This window comes from Orbicella faveolata, unplaced genomic scaffold (genome assembly GCF_042242905.1).
Source record: "Orbicella faveolata isolate gen_17 unplaced genomic scaffold, um_ofav_v1 contig_2, whole genome shotgun sequence".
NCBI lineage: Eukaryota > Metazoa > Cnidaria > Anthozoa > Scleractinia > Merulinidae > Orbicella > Orbicella faveolata.
The window spans coordinates 21905001-21918915 of record NW_028301547.1 but is presented as its reverse complement, the minus strand read 5'-3'; the positions used below and the strand labels follow the sequence as shown (position 1 = coordinate 21918915).

The 13915-nt window shown below is 35.4% G+C and overlaps 1 long non-coding RNA gene across 1 annotated transcript in view; it reads left to right on the top strand.

Annotated features, from left to right (window-relative positions):
• Positions 1-11187: 11187 nt before the first annotated feature.
• LOC149112424 (uncharacterized) overlaps positions 11188-13915 on the top strand; it is a 10044-nt gene continuing 7316 nt past the window's right edge. Inside the window, exons 1-2 of the long non-coding RNA XR_016207443.1 lie at positions 11188-11250; positions 13777-13831. This is a non-coding gene — a long non-coding RNA (uncharacterized LOC149112424). The remainder of the gene's footprint in view (positions 11251-13776; positions 13832-13915) is intronic.

Genomic DNA, 13915 nt, shown 5'->3' with positions numbered 1-13915 from the left:
CACCAGATGATTTCAAACAATTTCCATTTTAGAGACAGGTCTTTACTTTTACAAGATGTGAGTTTGGAATACGATATTTCGCACTGGAATGAAACGAAACAAACCATTTGTATTTCAAGAAAATAAATCTGTTTTACAAAAAATTATAGGAATAACATTGATAGTGTGAACGATAACGCAACCTGAGAATAAACAACGTTTTAGGAGTTACGTCACAATTTTTAGAGTCATTTTTAGGGTCGTAAAGAGTTGCCTTTAAATAGAATAAAACCTTAAAATGATCGTGTTTTAGGACAGAAAACACTTAAGAGGCAAGAAAAAATCAAAACGGAATGAGGATCGTTAAGGATGGCAAAGATTAACGAGGACTGCAAATGACGAACTTGAAAAACTAGGCTAATTTTTTCAAGATGCGCAAATCGTGACGTAGCTCCTTTAAAGCAAGCCATGTCCATAAGTTTTCGGACATAAGTTTTCTCATTAACTGTAACGCCAACTGTAACGCTCACATATGACACGAAAATGTAGCCAAGAATTAGCTACTGATATGAACAACAACTTCAAAAACGAGAATGGGAGGTTCACGCAAGCTTCAAGCCAACTAACATTCAAATATAGCTACATCTGCCTGTTCATTACAATTTAAATTTGTTGTAAATTAAGTGGTTATGTGGCTCTTTAAATGACCTCTTGTCATTCTCTGTAATTAACATGTCATTGCGTCAAATTCGGGATTCTTATTTTCATTTAACACATTTTAGTCTTCGACTTTTATTTTTTATTTGTTATTATCTTATAAACGATTTGATTATTTTGGGATTTTTTTTTTTTTCCTTAAAACTTTGTTTTTTTTTTTTTTGTGATCCGATCCGTGATCTTATCTGTGATCCGGTCTCTGATGCGGTCTGTGATCCAGTCCGTGATCCAGTCTGTGATCCGATCCGTGATCCAGTCGGGTCCAATCCAGGTTTTGTCGATGCTGCAAACACTGAAGACCTCCACGAAATCTCATGTAAATGGCAGCAAGGTTGTTCATCTACGTGTTCATCCAGGATGTTGAAAGTGAGGTACTGCTAAACACTCTCAAACAAATCCTGTAGGTGCATCCCAGTGGTCTGGTGCATTTGTTTCAAAAACCAAACAATGGCCTCACCCTATGGGACAATTTTTTTAAAAAAATGCATCATTCCTTGCATGTTCCTGGGGTTTCTCTTCTTACTTAGTGATCTACAAAGTTTGTAGATCACTAGTAAGAAGATTCATTGTTATTGAGACTTGTCTTACTTATAGAAAGTATTTATTCCAGGAAAGGAGGACGAACACGCAAAAGGAATTCCATCACCTTCGTAAGTTACTTATTGTAATGTTTATGAAGAGATACTATTTGAACTTTAAATGTAGCAAGTACAGTAACTGTACCAGTGCAAGTGCAGTACTATATAACTGTTATATAGTACTGTACTTGCACTAGCTCTGAAACACCTTTTTAACTCATGAATTGTGTATACTTAGCAAGTTACGAGTTGTTGTGATGGATCAGATTATGCAAATTAGGGTCAGTTGATCATCACTGGTTAAACTTTCCATCACAATTCTGCTGTTTTGCGGGCACATATATCATTTGACATCTCCAGGACGATATGTTATATAACTGTGACAATCATTAATATGATATTTTATTGTATGAAGCTTCAATGTGTGCAATAAAAAGCCTCATCCAATAATTGTTGTTAAATTTATATTCCACGTGCAGGTACTCTACAGGAGGGCCTCAAAGTGAGCTCTTCATACTTAAAGGGGAGGCGTAACGGCTTAGACCTGAAGAGCAGTTCAGTTCTTTCTTTCTGATCCTCAGGTTTTTGGGTTGGGTCCAGCCTCACTGTTTCTTCCTTTAGATCTGACTTACCTTAGTGCTCTAGACTAAACCTAACATTTAAAATCTGCATCCTGAGCCTTGGCTTAATTAGCAAAAACCAAACATTTATGATATGTACTACAGGATCACATCACAAGAGATACTCTTGTCTGACAAAAAAGAAAACTTTACTCATTATTATATGTATTTTCAGGACCACTCGTTCTGGAAGTAGTGGTGATGGGACACTCATTATTGGGGGCGAGGTTTGTAAAATTCTTATTAATTTTTTATTTTTTATACAATCACTGTTTGTTAAATTTTTGATCTGCCACCTGCTTTCTTTTACAGTGAAACCTGTTTTAGCAGACCCCATATTAAGCGGACACCCTTTATTAAGTGGACACCAGCTTGAGTCCCTAAATTTTCTTCCCACATTTTCTGTAAAATAAACCTGCATTCAGCGGACACCTCTGTTAAGCGGACACGGACACCAATATTAAGCCATTTTGTTGCACAAAACCTGCAATAAGTGGACACTTTTAGGGCTTTTTACCCCTAAAGGTTCAGCTGAGACTCCTTTAACATTGTTCAGTGGTGTGGTTTTAAAGCTTCTTAAGTGACTGGACATTGTGCTTTGAGCAGTTGTTGATCTTATTCTGTCTTACACTGAGTTACAAAAGGGTTCATAATTAACTATTGTTGCACAACATATTAGAGCCTGTTTTGAGCAGACACCCTGTATTAAGGCAGGGGTAAACCTAATAAACTGGCCATTTTTTAACAATTGTTCACAGCAGGGATTTAATTGAAAAGTTAAGCAAACTATATATTCCTGGAAAGCTTATGACTTGACTATCATGAAAAAAAATATTTCACACTCCACTTGTCAATTGTAATAGGATATCACTCATTTAATTCTGCCACCTGCTGGGTTCTACCAAGGCTTACTTGAGAAAACATAGCTCCTTCTGGAATTGATAAAAATTAATGTTTTTTGTATCACTTTAAGTGACACATTTTGCTTATTGTTATAGGCATAAGGATGTTTAAAATGTTGAAAACATTTCAAATAATGATTGATTGAACTTGACACAGGAAATTGAAGGCGTGTCTCACTTGATAACTTCAAGTACATACATCATATGGAAAATTGCTCTGCCTATAACACAAAACTTATCAAGAACAAAATTAATGCTGAAAATTTCAGATCAATCGGATAAATAGTTCTCAAGATATCCTTTCTTGAAGACAAAATTATTGCATAATGAGGAACTTGACCTTAAATTTACAGGTAGCAATCAAAGTTGATTTTTTAAAATATGTAACCATTATAGTGGCACTAGTGTCCGTATTTTGACCACAGGAGTGTCTAAAAGTAATTTAAAAGCCTCCTGGTTCATATGTCACTCCTTCAGTTTCTTGAAGGGCTTCTTCTTGACGAGTCCACAGAAGTTGCTCGCCTTGACGTCGTCTCTTTTCCTTCTGTGTAGCCTGCAAATCAGACTTTGTCAACCGTTTACTGTCTTTCGCATGTGCTACCTCTCTTGTGCATTCACCACCACGGATAGATAGCCTCTCCATAATATTTAGCCTACTAGAAACTCCACTATGGTAGTGGCAGACTGCCGATGCCACAGCACACTGAACTACTTTAACACCATGGTGCTTATGTTTAGGACATCTTACCCACACCATGGAGTTGATGCATTTATTGGGATGTTGTGTTGTTCCCAACACACATCTCTCAAGCAATTTAGAGTCCCTCAAAGTCATAAAAGTTGGTTTCAAGACTTCAAGAAAGACCTCAGGCAAACAGTTATTAACATTGTATGTTGAAGTTCCTGTTGCTTCATCTTGCCTCCATTTTCATTTTCTTTCTGGAAGAACCAACAGTTTCGTTAGAGTCCGAAAGCTTATTTCCATCTTGAGAAGTGCTTGGAGTTGAGCAGGTGATTTCATCAACAACAAGAGCGGGTTCTTCGAACTTTCCTTCTTGTCTTTGCTTTCCGGAAAAATTTGCCTTTCTTTTCTTCCTGTAAACAGATCTTCCTTTCTCTCGGACCATTTTCAATGACTTTCATGTTGATTTACTATGCTAACAAGCTCTATGTCACTGTGTGAAATATGCCAATGATTTTGTGCCGACCAAAACGGCCGCTGGATCAATCCCATAATGAGTTCGATATGAGGGAAATACTTCAAATAAGGCTTAATAAAGTGTCTCTGGTTAAATCTTGCCCGTTTGGCGCTTGATTGCCAGAATAAACGTTATAAACAACTGGTAAACAGAAAAATGCTACTGTCGTTGCCATGGTAACCATGCCATTAGAAAGAGTGGGAATTTTGAAATTGCTTAAAAAGGTAAAAAACATGAAAGTCAGTGGAAAATTATTTGTCCATAGCAAACTTAAATATCCAAAGCTACAAATTCCAAGGAAAACAAGAAACTGAGTTTTTGAGCAAATTTCAGGTTTACCCCCGCCCTGTATTAAGCAGACACTAGTGAGGGTCCCAAGAGTGTCCGCTTAATATAGTTTTCACTATAGCATTACCACTGTAGAACAATGCCCTTCCCTCTCTCGAATACTTTTTAAAAATAATTTCATAAATACATACATGCATAAATACATAAATATAAATGACTTATTATACACTGTACATAAATCAATAAAATACATAATCAATAAATCAGCAAATCAGTAATATCAGTAAATCAATAAATCTATCAGTCAATAGGAATTTGCAGTGGCACATCCCACGGAGAGGCTCTTCGTCCACTGTTTCCAGATTGAATAGGCCCTTTGCACGATCCGGTCACGTGGTATGGAATAAATTATGCTGGGATGCAAGTTACACAGTGGGACTTCCAAAACAAAGGAAAGTCAGGCTGGACTGGTACGAGTTCCTTTATTTTGAAAGTCCCACTGTGTAACTTGTGTCTCAGCATAATTAATTCTGTACCATGTGAGCGGATCGTGCAAAGGGCCCATTGGAATTTAGAGGTGGTGGTTTCTGTGGACGGAGGAAAACTGGAGAACCTACAGAAAATCCCTTGAAACAAGGACGTTGGTGGGAGGCAAGATCTCTCACCACTAAACCATCCCTGCTCTCCAAAGCAGAGATACATTCTGGGGTTACAATATTTATCACAATTGCGATAAATATTGCTAAGTGACCAAGTGTAAATAAAGTAAGAACATGTTTGTAAAGTGTGACCAACATGTACATTGTACTAAAACCAAGAACACTTCTGTCAGTAACAGCTAGTACAAGTAAGTTTGAAAATTTAATTTATTCATTCTGTATTTACTGCAGGTTTTTAATTGCTATGTAGAGGATTTAAAAGAGTTAAATGTTCTTGGGCATGGAGGATCTGGTTGGGTGTACCGGATGATACATAAGCCCATGGGCCACATTATGGCAGTCAAGGTACACCTTAAATAAGTGTGGATCATAGACATTTCTAGCTGCTTTTTTTAATGCCATTCATGAGAAAGCAAGAAGTTTTAACCTTAAAGTTTATTTGTTGTTTACAATGCACTTTAAACAGAGAATGAGGACTAGTCACTCAAGAGAGCTGGTTTCAAAGGATGTGGATGTCTTAATGAGGATGATAAACTCTAACTTTCCATATCTTGTGCCTTTTTATGGTGCATTGTTTAGAGAGGTATGTTCACTTGAGATATAAGAAATTCCTGACTTTACAGTCATGAACCTTATGTACAATTCTAACTTAACAGTTTCCCTCCAAATGTACTTTTGGGTGTCCCTCAGGATCCCCTTACAGTGTACATGACGTGTTATATTTGAAATTTATTTTTGAATAGAAAGTAGCAGTAATCTGAGGGAATTTAGAAGTTTTAGTTTGGAAGATCAAGAGAATTCATGATTGAAGATGGATAAATGATGAAATAATTTAAAACTTCTTGTTCTACAAAGTTTGAAGAGATTTCAATCTGACGTGGAGTGTGCACGAGGAGGACAACACTGTAAACTTCTCTATGGCGGTTATTGGACGTCTGCTCTGTACACCTTACCACATTCAGATTTTTCTTCCAGACATTTGATTCTGTATCAAGGAAATTTCTTGGTCACATGGAAACTCTTTTCAAAAGGGACTGAATTTTCAGAACATAAAATCATTTCAAATCTGGCTTTAACATAATATACAGTCTGCCAAAAATGTGTGGTCACAAGACCATCTTGTATTAAAATGCTTCAAGTTGCTTTACATGGCCAGCAGTCACATTAGATCAATCTCAGGCAGTGTTATCAAGTTTATAAACTAAGATGAAGCTGGTTTGGAAGTTTAAATTATAATGGTTAAATTGTAGTCTGCATATTATTTTTACTGCTGTCTGTTTGCAGAACAAGCAGTTGCAAAAAATATCCATATATACTCACACTAAAGACGGTCGACATAAATTCCAAGGGGAAAGGGGGTTTTAAAAGCCAAACATTTTTAAGGAAAGTGTGAAGCTAAATCAGAATTTCCTGGGTGGTTGTTGGGTGGGGGGCTGAAACTAAAAAACCTTCCATGAGAGGGGTATGGATGTTTTCTGGAAAAACACAATGCCATGCTTGTAAACAAACAGCTATTTTACCCCAATCGCTACTAATCTTGCAATCTGATTGGCTAATTTCCCATTGTTGATAAGAGTCCAGACAACACAGCTCACATCAATGTGTCACACAATGCCTTTTTCAGCTTGTGCTTTGAAAAGAAAACATTTTCTTTGACGTTGATATTGTTGTAAAAAAAACAAATTGAATGTGGCTTAGCGTTGTCTGTACTCTTATCGACGATGAGTATGCATCCTCACAGTGGTCAAAAGTTGTTGTGGACTCACTTGGCTGTGCCTCGTGAGTCCACAACATTCTAACAACTGTGATTTTTGCTTACTTGTTGTCAATAAGAGTACAGACAATGCTAAACCACATTCAATTTGTTAAATGGAAAATACATGACCGTGTGTGACTTCATCAGCCTTGGCAAGTCCTTTGCAAGAATAACAATACATACCAGGTGCTTTTTTGTTGTTGTTTTTTAATTTGTGATGTGGTAGTTAAATATTAATTTTATTTGTAATGTTGCTTTACGTGTATTTATTAAAGTTGGTCTACTTACAAAAACAGACAACTGTTATGGTATTACGACTATTACACTCCATTAACAAAAACCAAAGCCTCATTAATGAGGCTGAAACAAGGATATTACCTGTCCAACAAAATCCCAAGAATTGAAAATATGGGGTAAATGACTTTTTCACACTTAAATTAGCATGTTTCAGAAACAGTTTCAGTTTTCTACCTTAGTTACCAATAAGTGTAGCATTGTCATTCAACTAGATATTCTGACTATTTCTGCCAGTATCCTATTTTAGAGTTTGGGACACCCTCATTTTGTTATCTTAAGCAACCTTTTGCCCATGACAGAAACTTAAGGGAGACTGAGCAGTTCCAGTATTTGGCACTAGCATTTCTGGGATGGTTTGGATACTTAACACAAGCTATGATCGATCAATGGTTTCCAAAGGCAGCCATCGACCAATCATGGGTCACATTGGTTACCCAAACCATCACACATAATTGTTATCACACAACTCCTTAAGAATAATGACATCTATTCAAACTTAACTCCTGCTATTTGGAACTGTTGCTTCCCACAAGGGCATGAATTAACAGGGTTCAACTTTACCAATACTGATCATAATCAAAGAGCATAATGTGAATTAGCCATTACATGAATGGGCTGGCTCATTACTGGAACCTATTTCACACTACATGTAACCTGATAATAATTGGTCAACAAAGTTGTGCAACAGAGTTGCAGAGGTTTTTGCCTGACATTGCCCTGTAAGAATTTTTTCTTCATCATGCAATAAACATGGTTCCATTATCTGATCAACCAGGGAGAAGTCTGGATCTGTATGGAGCCAATGAGAGCATTATTAGACGAATTTTACAGAAGAGTATATGCCACACCCGGCAGAAGGATGCCTGAGGAGGTCCTACGAGAAATAGCCATTGCTGTAAGTCATGCTAACTTTTGTACTGTAGACCCTGCAGAACTGATAGATGACAATTGTGGACCAGATTGCATCTTATGTAGCTTTGAATTTTTATACTTTTTTAACAAAAATAGTAGGTTTTTATTCTTGTTTCTTAAATTTTGTGATGGAATTTTATTAATTATTATTATTATTATTACTACATATTATTGTTATTATTATTATTATTATTATTATTAATATTGTCATTATTATTTTGTCATGACTATCTAATTCCTTAAATAACTTTGGTAGTGAATTTCAGTTTGACTCTTGCAAATTATGCTGAAAACAGAGGATTTCAAAAATAAGAGATTTATTACACATAAAATTTTTGACAAAATTACATGATAACGAACTTGAAACACACTGCGAAGTGCAAGCTTGCAATTCTGATTGGGAGCCAACTAGGCATATACTCATGTCTGATGCTAAACAAAACAGAAGAGAAAGAGAGTTGAAAGAAAATTATAAGCTAGTGGCCCTTTCATGAAGCAAGTTCTTTCAAAAATGTAAGCTGCATGTATAAAACTACCAGAAACTCATCTCAAATTTGTTATAATTGTGCAGGATCATTCGAGACAGTGCCCAGTCCAATACTTAGTGAATATCGGACTGGCAGTAGAGCAATCTGATTGGTTGATTTTGGTTATTAGTCCTCTGAACTGTATTAGTACTGTTGTGTAATAATGGATCGTATTAAGTTGGTAAAACTGAAATTCCTGAAGAAATTGGAGATGCAGTGTTCAAACCGAAAAACCTTCCATGGGATATGTGATATTTTCTGGAACAACACAGGATATTTATTTACCACCAACCAAGCCATTCACTTCATACTTACATCTAGGTTATGAGCTCAAACTTGTGCCAGGCCCATGTACATCTTACTAATTTGTCTCCACAAAGGAACTATCCTTCATAATTTCAGAATAAACGTTTTCTTGGATCTGTTAAGTTTTCTTGTTAGAAGGCAATTGATCTGGTTATAGATATTGAGTTGTATTTAGTAATACTACTGGATTGTTATTTATAATGGAATATAATACTGGATGCATTATGCATTTATATCAATCTTCAAAAAGCTGATTAAAACTTCTTAAACTTTAGTGTGTTTTCAATCAGCTTTTCTTATGAGTCAACAAAAAAGGATTGTTATTTTTAATAATGGAATATAATACTGGATGTGTCATGCATTTATATCAATATTCAAAAAGCTGATTAAAAATTCTTAAACTTTAGTTTTTTTTGCAATCAGCTTTCCATGAGTCAATCAAAAAAGGATTGTTATTTATAATTATAATGGAACATGATACTGGATGTATTATGCATTTATATCATTCATCATAAAACTGATTAAAACGTCTTAAACTTTACTGAGTTTTCAAACAGCTTTCTGTATGAGTCAATAAAAAATCCTATGTCAGTGCAATCATCCATACATCCAGAGCAACTAGGAGTATTTCCACTTCCCCCTGGATGGGATGCTAGCCCATCCATGGATTACCCTCAAGTATTAAACTCGCTGGTACCTATTTATGCACCTGGTTGGAGAGAAGCACTGTGGGATTTAGGTTCAAGGCAATGACCTCAGCCAGGACTCGAAACCATAACCACTCGATCTGGAGTCCAGAGTAACCTGCTAACCATTTGGCCACTGTGCCTGCACAAAAAGCTGATGAAAACTTCTAAAACTTCAGTGTATTTTTCAACGAGTTTTCTTCACGAGTCAATGATGGGTCGCATTGATTAAATCTAGCACAAATTTCATTTCCGAAAAGAAGTAACAATCTGACAGCTGGTCATAGCACATCTTCAGTGATAACGAAGTTTGAGGAACGTTTTAGAAAGGTTTTGCCCTACATGTCAGCTTTCAGGAAACCAGTCTGTAGCTAGTCTGACAGGCAGGTAATCTTGTTCCCAGATCTCTTGTGGACGAAGCTTCATCCACAAGAGATCTGAGAATGAGATTAACAGGCAGGTAGTTGTTAAAATAGCCAGTCAGTCAACAGGTTAAGAAGTTGGTCAATCAAGGAGTTAGTCAGTTAATCACATAATGACTACCGTCTTGGACAAAAATGAGCACTTCCATGGTTTTAAGCGGTCTCTGCTTTCACCACATTCCACCCTTAAAACAATATTGACGGTTTCAGAAGCCTTCACCCTTAAAGCGTGTCGAGAGTTCCCGACGTTTTCATCAGGGGTATCTGTCATTTTGGTGTGAACGTTATGCGAAAACACAGCAAAAAATGTGTGTTTATTTAAACTACAAAACACTAGATTTTGTGTAGAATGGAAATGACACACTTGTAAAAGACATTGCTTGATGTGGCAGGCTTTCTTTCGCAAAGTTCCAGAATATGCTCCCGAAAACCTTCTGAAGTTCAACTGTGCTGCTTAAGACAGGTTCAAAGCCCAGGAGAACTCCTATATAAAAGGGACAGGGATGCCTGTCAGAAACTTTGAAAAGAACCCCTAATTTTCACCCTAATTCATGTTTTCTCACTTCTCCACTTGTGCTGAGACAACAATTTCTTAAGAGACAAAACTGATTCAAGCTGATCTGAACTACCTTTCTCTAACAGAGTCCTTGTAAAACCTGCGACCACTCTGTTTTAACTTGCAAATCACCCATGAAGAGTATTTAACATCGAGGAAAATTAGCAAAATCTAGTACGATAGGTAGTCATATGATTTCGGGTGCAATTTGGAATAAATAAGCACAACCAATATTTGAACTCTGCAAAGTGACAAAATAGACCTTTTTTGCTTGGGCGGTTTATTTTCCCATTACTGACCATGTGATATTCTCTAGAGAATTGTTCTTTTATCCATCTAAAAATTATTTATTCATCGTTTTGTAACAACAAGTTGATCGTATTAATATATTAACTTAACAATAAATCTGGTAACCAGTTAAGCTAGTATTTTAATTTTTTTTTATGATAACTGCAGAAATTCTCGCACGCTCATTGGCTAATTTTCATTGTCAATAAGCAGACAGACACATGAATTTATGATTTGTGCGGTCTTGATGTCTTATCGTAAAACCAAAATTTCATCAATTCTTGAGGCACAAAAGGGTTGTGATATTATGTTATGTGTAGGTTAATGTCCTCCATTTTATTTCTTTGCCTGATACCAGTGCACATATGACCCAAAATAACTGAAATGGAAGATGAAAAAACAATAAGCTGAAAAATTCTTGTAATGTTTTGCTAGGCATTCACAGAGGACCCACTAGATCAGAGGAAACCCACCAGATGGAGTACTTATTAAGCACTTCCTCCAATGCAGATGCCCTACAGTAAAAACCCGCATATGTTAGAACCTATGGGTTTTCAAGTTAGCCTCCAACTTTATTTATTTGCATCTGTATATTTATCTAGTCATCATCATCATCATCATCATTTTATTTCTTAATAAAATCTACATTTTACAGTTGGACTGGCCCACAAATAGCTATGCTAGTCTAGGCGGGCCAGTCTATCAATAGTTACAAATGATTTATTACATGTATTATTATTATTACTTTTACTATTATTATAGCAAAATAGAAAGTTAGAAAAAAGAAAGTGAATAAAATGAAGAGAAAAAGTGGGAAAAGAATGTGATTTAACAGATAACATATTTTTTGTTTGTTTGTTTGATTGTTGGTTGGGTTTTTTTTTTTTCACTACTGCTACTGACATTTTAATTTAGAAATGACCCTGCGAACCACAATGAAGGAATCTTCATCTTCAAGAACACTTAGTAGTTTGTTTTTAATTCTGAGTTTGAATGATTTATTTGGTAGTTCTCTCAGAGAGCTTGGTATCTCATTCCATGGTTTAGCACCAACTCTTGAAAAGGTGTTTTTTGTATTTCAAGTCTTGAAGCTCTTATGTAAAAATTATCTGAAGTAGAAGAACGTGTTTTGTAAGAATGGACACTAGACGTTTTCGTAAATAAATTACGTATGTTAATTGGGGCAGAAGCAGTGTTAACGTCATGCATCAATTCAGATACAGTTTTATAGTATAAAAAGTTCAGAGGCAAAATCTTAGCATTAATAAACAGGGAATGGTATGTTCATTTTTCTTTGCAAAGTACATGAAATGTAATACACATTTTTGTAATATTAAGATTTTATTTAGGTAAGACTTATAGGCCTGACCCCAGACAGATAATCCATAAGTGATATAAGGAGAGATTAAAGACTGATAAATATTTAATAGGGCGTGGAGAGGTACAAAGTGTCTCAATTTTGCAATAAGACCTACGGTTTTACTAATTTTTAAAGCGATATACTCAATATGGATCTTCCAAGAAAGAATAGAGTCAATTAATATTCCTAGATACTTAACGTAATCTTTGCAGTCTAGGGGAGTGTTCATACATGTATTCTTCTCATTGTCAAATATGCTTATTTTAGTTTGAAAGGATAGTCTCTTTTGATATGGACGGAATATGATGAAATTTGATTTTTTTTATATTAAGGGTTAATTTGTTTGATGTTAGCCAAACATACAATTTGTGTAGCTCGGCATTCAGTGTATGTTCTAATGACTTAAGGTTTTTGTCCGCGTATAAGATATTAGTGTCATCAGCAAAAAGACAGAAATTGAGTTCTTTGGAACAGGTGTAAATATCTTTGATATGCAATAGAAACAATAATGGGCCTAATACAGAACCTTGTGGAACACCACAAGTCGTTAAGGTTCTTTCAGAGATATGTGGACCAACTTGTGTTGTTTGTGTCCGGTCTTGCAAATAGGATGAAAACCAATTGTTTATTATTCTGCAAAAACCATAATGGTTAGGTTTATCAAGTAAGATTAATTCATTTCATTCATTTTGTTTATTTGGCATGATCTACTGTATTGAATGCTTTCTTTAAGTCTATAGAAACACCACAGGAAAATATAAATAGAAAATCTTTATTTATCTAGTTTTCATTATAGTTTTTAGTTCATTTGACATCTTTATACTTTTTAGTTTTTAATTGTTTTATAGCTTACTTTTGTCAATGTGCAGGCGTATATATTCATGCAACTTGAACAATATCAATGGTTATTATTATTGTTGTTGTTGTCATTATGATTTTTATAGGTTCTTGTTTTACATGTACATGTAAATGATGTTTACTCTGAAATTAGGCTACCTAGGTTCTTAATCAGGTTCTTGATTATTGGTTAACAAACAAATTGTGCTCGTGTGTGAATACTCATGGGCCTTATATTGAATCATTTACACATTTTTCTTGACATACGGAAGCCACGTCACAGTCAACGTACTGTTAATATTATATTTGAAAAAACTATACTTTGAAAATAAGACCCTGCATAATTGAGATTTTAGCCTAAAATGGTTCAAATATGTGAAGGGTGCTTAACTGGGAAATTTTAGCCTAACAGGTTCTCAAAATTTTAGGTTCTTATACATTGGGTTTTTACATAACTATATTCTAAAATGCGAAAAAGTGCTGATAGTGTTACAGTTCAGTGGCCTTTTTAACTCATGCTGTGCACCACTACCCACCATTCAACCATTGAATGTATCATTGAGTCCCAAGCCGTCTAGCCTGGCATTAGTGTTTTCAGTGAGTTCACCATAAAGGCAATAATTATAGTGGATTTTCAGTGAGGGTACATTAGTGATGAAGGAAATTGTAAATATTTAGTTGATTTAGATCAATTTTTTACTTACCAAGTAACATTTGAGAGTGAAAGCCAGCTGCATTTCTTTCATCACATGCAGAGTCATTGTATAAATGTTTGCACACAAGCAATGCACAAGGTGTTAAATTCCATTTTTTAAAGTGGTAAATTAAGTCTGTAAATTATAAAATTGTGACTTATTTATGCAGTTTCATTTTTTTCTGACCTACAGCTTGTCCATGCTTTAAACCATCTGAATAGAATCCAGCTGGAAATTTCCGAGATAGGTAAGTTGAACCTACATGTAATGCTTAATAAGCACGTTACTATATGCAATAACTAATTAATACTATAATTTAAGCATGCAGTGC